Raw genomic sequence first — 7920 nt, 5'->3', positions numbered from 1 at the left:
GAATGTCTTTTGACAAGTGTCTGTTCTTGTCTTTTGTCCATTTTATAATGAGGTTGTTTGTTTTCTGCTTAAAATTGTGTTAATTTCTTTATAGATTCTGGATGACACTTTTGTCAGGTGCATAGTTTGCACAATTTTTCTCCCATTCTGCAGGTTGTCTGCTTATTCTGTTGACAGTTTCTTTTGCTGAGCATAATCTCTTTAGCTTATTTAGGTCCCACTAAATAAGTGTCTATGTTTTTGTTGCAATTGCTTTTGGAAACTTAGTCTGGAAAAATTTGCTATGGTTTATGTCCAGAATGGTATGTCCTGGAGGGTTTTTGTTTAGGATTTTTATAGTTTTAGATTTTGTAATGTAGGTCTTTAATTCATCTTAAATTGATTTTTTATATGATAAAAGGAAGTGGTCCAGTTTGAATCTTCTGCATATGGCTAGCCAGTATAGTTTGAAAAGTTAGGTAGCGTGTTGCCTCCAGCTGTATTCTTTTTGTTTGACATATCTTTGGCTATTCAGACTATTTTTCGGATTTATATAAGTTTTAAAATAGTTTCTTTTCTCATTCAGTGACAAATGACTTGGTAGTTTGATATAATAGTATTGAATCTGTTCATTACTTTGGGTACTAAGGCCATTTTCACATTATTTCTTTCGATTCATGAGCATAGACTGTTTTTCCTTGGTTTGTATCATCTCTGATCTCTCTTTTTCTTTCTTTCTTTTTCCCTCCTTCCTTCCTTCCTTCCTTTCTTCCTTCCTTTCTTTCTTCTTTCCTTCTTTCTTCTTTCTTTCTGATGGAGTTTCGCTCTTTTTGCCCAGGCTGGAGTACAATGGCATGATCTCAGCTCACTGCAACATTCACCTCCCAGGTTCAAGTGATTCTCCTGCCTCAGCCTCTCGAGTAGCTGGGATTACAGGTATGTACCACCACACCTGGCTAACTTTGTATTTTTAGTAGAGATGGTGTTTCTCCATGTTGGTCAGGCTGGTCTCGAACTCCTGACCTCAGGTGATCTGCCTGCCTCGGCCTCCCAGAGTGTTGAGATTACAGGTAAGAGCCACGGCGCCCAGCCATAATCTCCGATTTCTTACAGCAGTGTTTTATGATTCTCACTGTAGAGATCTTTCACCTCCATGGTTAGTTGTATTCCTAAGTACTTCGTTCTTCTTGTGGCTGTTACGAGTGGGGGTGCAGAATGGATTTGGCTGTCAGCTTGGACATTGTTGGTGTATAGAAATGCCACTGAGGAATACCATTTAAGAATTGCCACCTAGTTTTTGACAGTGGTTGAACTAATTTACACTCCCACCTGCAGGATATACACGTTCCTTTTTCTCCATAACCTTGGAGAGAAAAAATGCCACTTTTTGTACATTGCTTTTGTATCCTGAGACTCAATAAACAACTGAAGTTATGTATCTGTTCTAGGAGCCTTTGGGCAGAGACTGAAGAGATTTCTAGGTATGGAATCATGTTGTTACACTGTTTGTGAAAAGAGATATTTCACTTCCTCTCTCCTGGTTGGATGGCTTTTCTTTCTTTCTCTTGCCTGCTTGCTCTGGCCAGGACTTCTGGTACTGTGTTGAATAGGATGACAGTTGACATCCTAGTCTTGTTCTGGTTCTCTGGGGAATGGTTCCAGCTTTTGCCCATTCACTATGATGGTGGCTGTGGGTTTGTTATTGATGGCTCTTACTATTTTGTGATATGTTTCTTCAATGCCTAGTGTTTTGAGGATTTTTAACATGATAGATGCAGAATTTTATGGAAAGCCTTTCTGCATCCTTTGAGATGACCATGTGGATTTTGTTCTTAGTTCTGTTTATGTGATGAATCACATTTATTGATTTGCATATGCTGAACCAGCCTTGCAGGAATAAAGCTTCCTTGATCATGGTAGATTAACTGTTTGATTTGTTGCTCTATTTGGTTTGTCAGTATTTTGATGAGGTTTTTTCTTTTTTTCTTTTTTTGAGACAGAGTCTTGGTCTTGTCACTAGACTGGAGTGCAGTGGCACAATCCCTGCTCACCGCAGCCTATGCCTCCCAGGTTCAAGCAATTCTCCTGCCTTAGCCTCCCGAGTAGCTGGGACTACCGGTGTGCGCCACCACACCCAGCTAATTTTCTGGTGTTTTATTAGAGATGGGGTTTCACCATGTTGTCCAGGATGGTCTCGATCTTCTCACCTCATGATCCACCTGCGTAGACCTCCTAAAGTGCTGGGATTATAGCTATGAGCCACCACGTCTGGCCTTTGTTGAGATTTTTTTCAACTATGTTCATTATGATAATGGCCTGAAATCTTCTTTCTTCATTGTATGTTTGCCAGGCTTTGGTGTCAGGATCCTGCTGGCTTTGTAGAATGAGTTAGGAAAGAGTTTCTTCTCAGTATTTGAACAGTTCCAGCAGAAATGGTATCAAGTCTTTTTTGTACATCTGGTAACATTAAGCTGCGAATCCATTTAGCCCTGGGATTTTTTTGGTTGATAGACTATTACTGCCTTGATTTCAGAGCTCATTACTGCTCTTTTTGGGGATTCAATCTCTTTTTCATTCTGTCTTGGTAGGGTGCATATGTCCTAGAAATTTATCAAATATTTCTCGATTTTATGTGCATACAGGTGTTCATAATATACTTTGATGTTGTTTTTATTTCTTTGGGGTTAGTGGTGATATCCCCTTTGCAGTTTTTAATTGTATTTATTTGAATCTTCTCTCTTTTCTTCTTTATTAGGCTAGCTAGTAGTCTATTTTATTAATTTTTTCAAAAACAAGCTCTTGGATTCCTTGATATTTTGAATGGTTTGTAACATCTCAATTTCAAAAGGAGCCTGAATAGTTAAGGCAATTATAATCAAAGAGAACAAAAGTGGGGGCATCACATTACCCAACTTCAGACTATACTACAGGAACCAAAACAGCATGGTACTGGTACAAAAACAGACACATGGGCCAATAGAACAGAATTCGGAGCCCAGAAATCGGGCTGCATACCTGCAAACATCTGATCTTTGACAAAACTGACAAAACAAGCAATGGAGAAATGATTTTCTATTCAATAAAGAGTGCTGGGATAAGTGGCTAGCCATGGGCAGCAGATTGAAACTGGACCCCTTTCTTAACACCATTTACAAAAATTAACTCAAGATGGAATAAAGACTTAAATGTAAATCTCAAAACTATAAAAATCCTGGAATACAATGTAGGCAATACCATTCTGAACATAGAAATAGACAAAGATTTTATGATGAAGATACCAAAAGCAAAAATTGACAAATGGGATCTAATTAAACTAAAAACCTTGGTACAGCAAAAGAAACTGTTAACAGAATAAACAGCCAGCCTACGAAATGAGAGAAATTTTTTTGCAAACCACAGCTGACAAAAGTCTAATGTTCCGCATCTATAAGAAACTTAAACAAATTTATAAGAAAAAACAAACATTATAAAGTGAAAAGAGGTCATGAACAGACACTTTTCAAGAGAAGACATACTTGTGGCCAACAAGCATATAAGAAAAAGCCCAATGTCAGTGATCATTAGAGAAATGCAAATCAAAACCACAATGAGATGCTATCCATCAGTTAGAATGGCTATTACTAAAAAGTCAAAAAATAACAGATGCTGCAATATTTTAGAGAAAAAGGAATACCTTTGTCCTGTTGGTAGGAGGATAAATTAGATCAACCATTGATGAAAACTGTGTGACAATTTCTCAAAGACCTAAAAGCAGAACTACCATTCAACTTAGGAATTGCTTTACTGGGTACATACCCAAAGGAATATAGATCATTCTGTCATAAAGACACATGCACGTCTATATTCATTACAGCACTATTCACAATAGCAAATATGGAATCAATCTAAATGCCTATCAATGGTAGACTGAATAAAGAATATTTGGTATGTATATATCATGAAATAATATGCAGTTAGGAAAAAGAATAATATTATGTCCTTTGCAAAAACCTAGATGGAGCTAAAGGTCTTTATCCTTAGCAAACTAACACAGAAACAGAAAACCAAACACCACATGTTCTCAATTATAAGTGGGAGCTAAATGATGTGAACACACATAGGGGAAAAACACACCCTTGGCCCCCTGGAGGGTGGAGATTGGAAGGAGGGAGAGTATCAGGAAAAATCACTACTGGCTACTAGGCTTAATACGTGTTGGAAATTAATGTTGAGCTCTAAAACTGTTTTCCATGGTGTTGAGATGTAACTTCCCCATGTCATACTATGTGCTGTTTCCCATGTTTTCATAAGACGATGAATTAGGGGTGTTGCAAGCATTGGGAAAAGGAAACTGAGGTGGCTTAACGTTTCTGTGTTTCAGCAGTTGAATGTTTTTATTATTTATCTGTGTTTTTCTTTGTGTGATTATTTGGTTAGTATTTCATATCATGTAGTGCTCTGTCTTCTCCCAAAAAGATGTGTATTTAACTTAGGAAAGAAATGTAAAGTGTGGTAAATACGATGGGTCATGAAGGTACAGTGAGACTGACTCCATCCTACATTCAGGGATAAGGCATCCCTCTCTGACAGTGAAAAGAGACACTATCTTTAATAGCATTGTACCACACAGGGCTACAGCTTCCCTGAACCAGCTGGGGATTGTTACCTCGACCCAATGTTGTTTATTGTTAAATCTTGTGGCTTGAAACATCTACTAATTGAATTGTATATTTTAGACTAGGTTACTATTTTTGACATATGTAATTGAATAAAATGCAGGGTATATATTTTAATTTTTTAAATTTACCATTTCATTTCAAGTTATTCTACCAAGCTCATGAAATATTTCGCTATTTGTCATAAAAGTGAGGTTATGGCACGTGCGTTCTAAGATTTAATACATTGTTTCTGGGGCAGGTTCAAATATAGTATCCTGAATCTTAAATGTTATAGAAGTTTTAAACAATTTGTCTTAGTTGAAGAAGGCTGTGGTATATTTAAGGATGTTATGTATTCTACATTACTCCTTAAGAAACAGATTTTCAGGCATCGTGTGCTGGCTCACGCCCATACCCAGCACTTTGGGAGACTGAGGCAGGAGGATTGCTTGAGGCCAGGAGTTTGAGATCAGCTCAGGCAACAGGGCAAGACCTGGGTTCTATGAAAAAAAATTCAAAAAAGAAACATGCTTTTTAGATAATAGTGAGAAACATTTGATTCTGTTATAAATCACACTAAGACTAATTGAAGATAAGGAAAATTGATTCTGGAGATAACAGAGTCATGTTAGAACACATTGATTTCTGATGTAACAGTCAGTGTTCGATGAAACTGGTTATAGAAAGTAAAGCCAAAGTGCCTTGTTTTACTGAGATAGCTTTTAATAACCCAACTGTTAGATGAATAAAGCTTTTTTAAAAACTCAAAGCAAATGTTACTAATCATTTGGAGTCTGGACTTCCCAGTTCACAGGGTTACTTCTAACATGTAGAGCACATGCAGCCTTCTGATCAATCGAGAGTGAGGGGACTGCCCCTGCCAGAGTTCAATTCAGCCCGAGGACCCCATGGCAGCCCAAGGTCTTGGTTCATGCCGTGGAAACAATACAGAATTTATTCACTCAGTAAACATTCACTAGGGTTACAGTCATTTTAGTATAATTCATCGTAAGGCGATGATCTCTAGGAACGTCATCACAGTGGAGCAACCTGAAAGCTCCCAGCAGCCAGCAATGAATGAAAGGTAGGGGCGGGGCTGCCAACAGGGTGGGGCCTGGTGAGCCACGTGCCTGGGCTCCCACATCACAATGTGGGTAGGGCGCCTCGTGGAGGAGACTGTGCCTGATTGGTTCCTGGGCACCAGGTTGGAACTCTGGTGGTTGGTAGGGCAACCTCCTTCAGTTGGTAGAAAACACTGGAAGGAGGAACTCCCTCTGTGCTGTCTTCTCCGAAATCTCCGCTCTCAGGCTTGTTGTATCTAGACCCATTTTAAATCAAGTAGGTTCCCTTCAGACCAGTCATCTCAGGGGAGGCAGCTGAGGCGGGGAGTGAGCTGTCAGTGGGGTGCGGCCCCCTAGCCAGGGGCTGGCCCTGCCAGCGTGCCTGTGTTTCAAAGAGGGGAAGTCCTGAACTGTGCGGACCGGGAGGCAAGGGAAGGTCCAAGTTGCTGGAGCGCACCCAAGGTGCCCCATGGGGAACACGCTGAGTTGTTGTTTGTGCCCCAAAGGCAGACGCAGGCGAGGTCTGCGTAGGTGGCCTGAGGATCTGTCCTTCAGCTCTGACATCAATGGGGCGGTGGCAAGCAAAGGTCCAGGCCAACACAGAAGGAACAAGTCCAACACCGGTGCCAGACCCATTTGGTGCCCGTGCTGGCTGTGTGGGGCGGTGTCCGGCAGCTATGACCTCGATGAGGCAGTGTCGAGCACAAGTACAGACCAAGGCAGAGAGGAGCAGAGGCCGGGCAGAGAGATCACGGTGCTTCCCAATGCCAGACCCAAGCAGAGCCAGCACAGGGTGCACTGGGCAGAACCGATCTACAGCCATAACATCAATGAGAGGGAGGTGGCGAAAGCGCCAGACCTTACTGCTGTGGAGCCTGCCCTGCGGGATTTGGGAGCCGGCGACGGCCATGACCTGCAGCACATCAGTGACCAGGAGATGCCCAAAGGTAAGGCAATGAATGATACTGTTTGCCCTCAGGCACGCCTCTGGCTGACACTCATACCAGTTCTCATTCCTCCCTCCACCCCAGAGGCATCCATAGCCTTGGGCTCCTCCCTTCTGCCCCTAGCCATCTTTCCCAGACCCATGCACCAGGCAGTAGTACTGGCCCTGCCTCTTGCCTGCCCCCATCCTTGATTCTTTTTCCCTGCTGCATCTGGTGGTTTTTTTTCTCCTCCCTACCCCAATCCAATGCCCAGTCCTGGCCCCTTTCTCAACCCCAGGCTGGCTGAAAGCTAAGTTTTCCAGATAGAAAACGTATTCTACAGATTTCATTGCTGTAGAGGAAGTGTCTTATAGCTCTTCTGTTTACTTTCTTTGGTCTCTTAATTTATTTAAACGTTAAAATAATTAAGCTTCATGATGAATGTGACTTTGTAGCTGAAAGGTATTGTTGTCTCAGAATATTAAAAAATGGTGAAAGAATGAGCAAAGATAGAAAGAATGAACAATTCATGTGAATGAATTGTGCCTTTATATACAAAGCATGAAAGTTCTTGTGAAAGTTTTCCTTGTTTGGTGGTGTAAGGGAAGCCTCTGAGTGCTTTCACACACCAGGTAGCCGATGGGTAGTGTTGGATGATGGCCCAAAATAGACTCTTCATATCATTTTTGGGGATTTATAACACATTTACAGGTATGTCTCATTTGACCCTGTCTCTACAAAAAAAATGGTTAAAAAATAGCCAGATATTGTGGCTTGCACCCACAGTCCCAGCTGCAAGAGAATCTCCTGAGCCCGGGAGTTTGAGCCTTCATTGAGTTATGCTGGCTCCATCTCACCATTGTACCACTCCAGCCTGGGCAACAGAGTAAGACTTTGTCTGTTTAAAAAATTGTTTTTGCCCCAAACAGCTCTTTGTTTTAACACAGTTGAAATACTGAGCTGGTGTCTGACCACAGTAATTGATCGCAGCATCTCTTAATGCTTGAGACTTTCCCTGAAATGTGCTGGTAATAGCAGCCTAGAGGAAGGTGGTTATATTTGATAAGTAGAGGGAGGAGGGCATATATGTGATTCATCTAAAAGTTGCATCCGTTTATTTAGGTGCAAGTTTGAAAAAGAAGTCCCAGCCCCAGCCCGGTTTTACTTCACATGCATGGAGAGATTCTGTGATTTTTGCATTCTCCAGTAGAATTGGGACATTGGTGCCTTTATTTTCTTGACATTTATTACTAAAAGCTTTTCTCAAGACTGTAAAAGTGATTAAAATGGTTATGTAGCTTTAAAAAGAATCTTTTT

This window comes from Saimiri boliviensis, chromosome 1, assembly GCF_048565385.1.
Source record: "Saimiri boliviensis isolate mSaiBol1 chromosome 1, mSaiBol1.pri, whole genome shotgun sequence".
NCBI lineage: Eukaryota > Metazoa > Chordata > Mammalia > Primates > Cebidae > Saimiri > Saimiri boliviensis.
Note: the sequence above shows the minus strand (reverse complement) of the source record.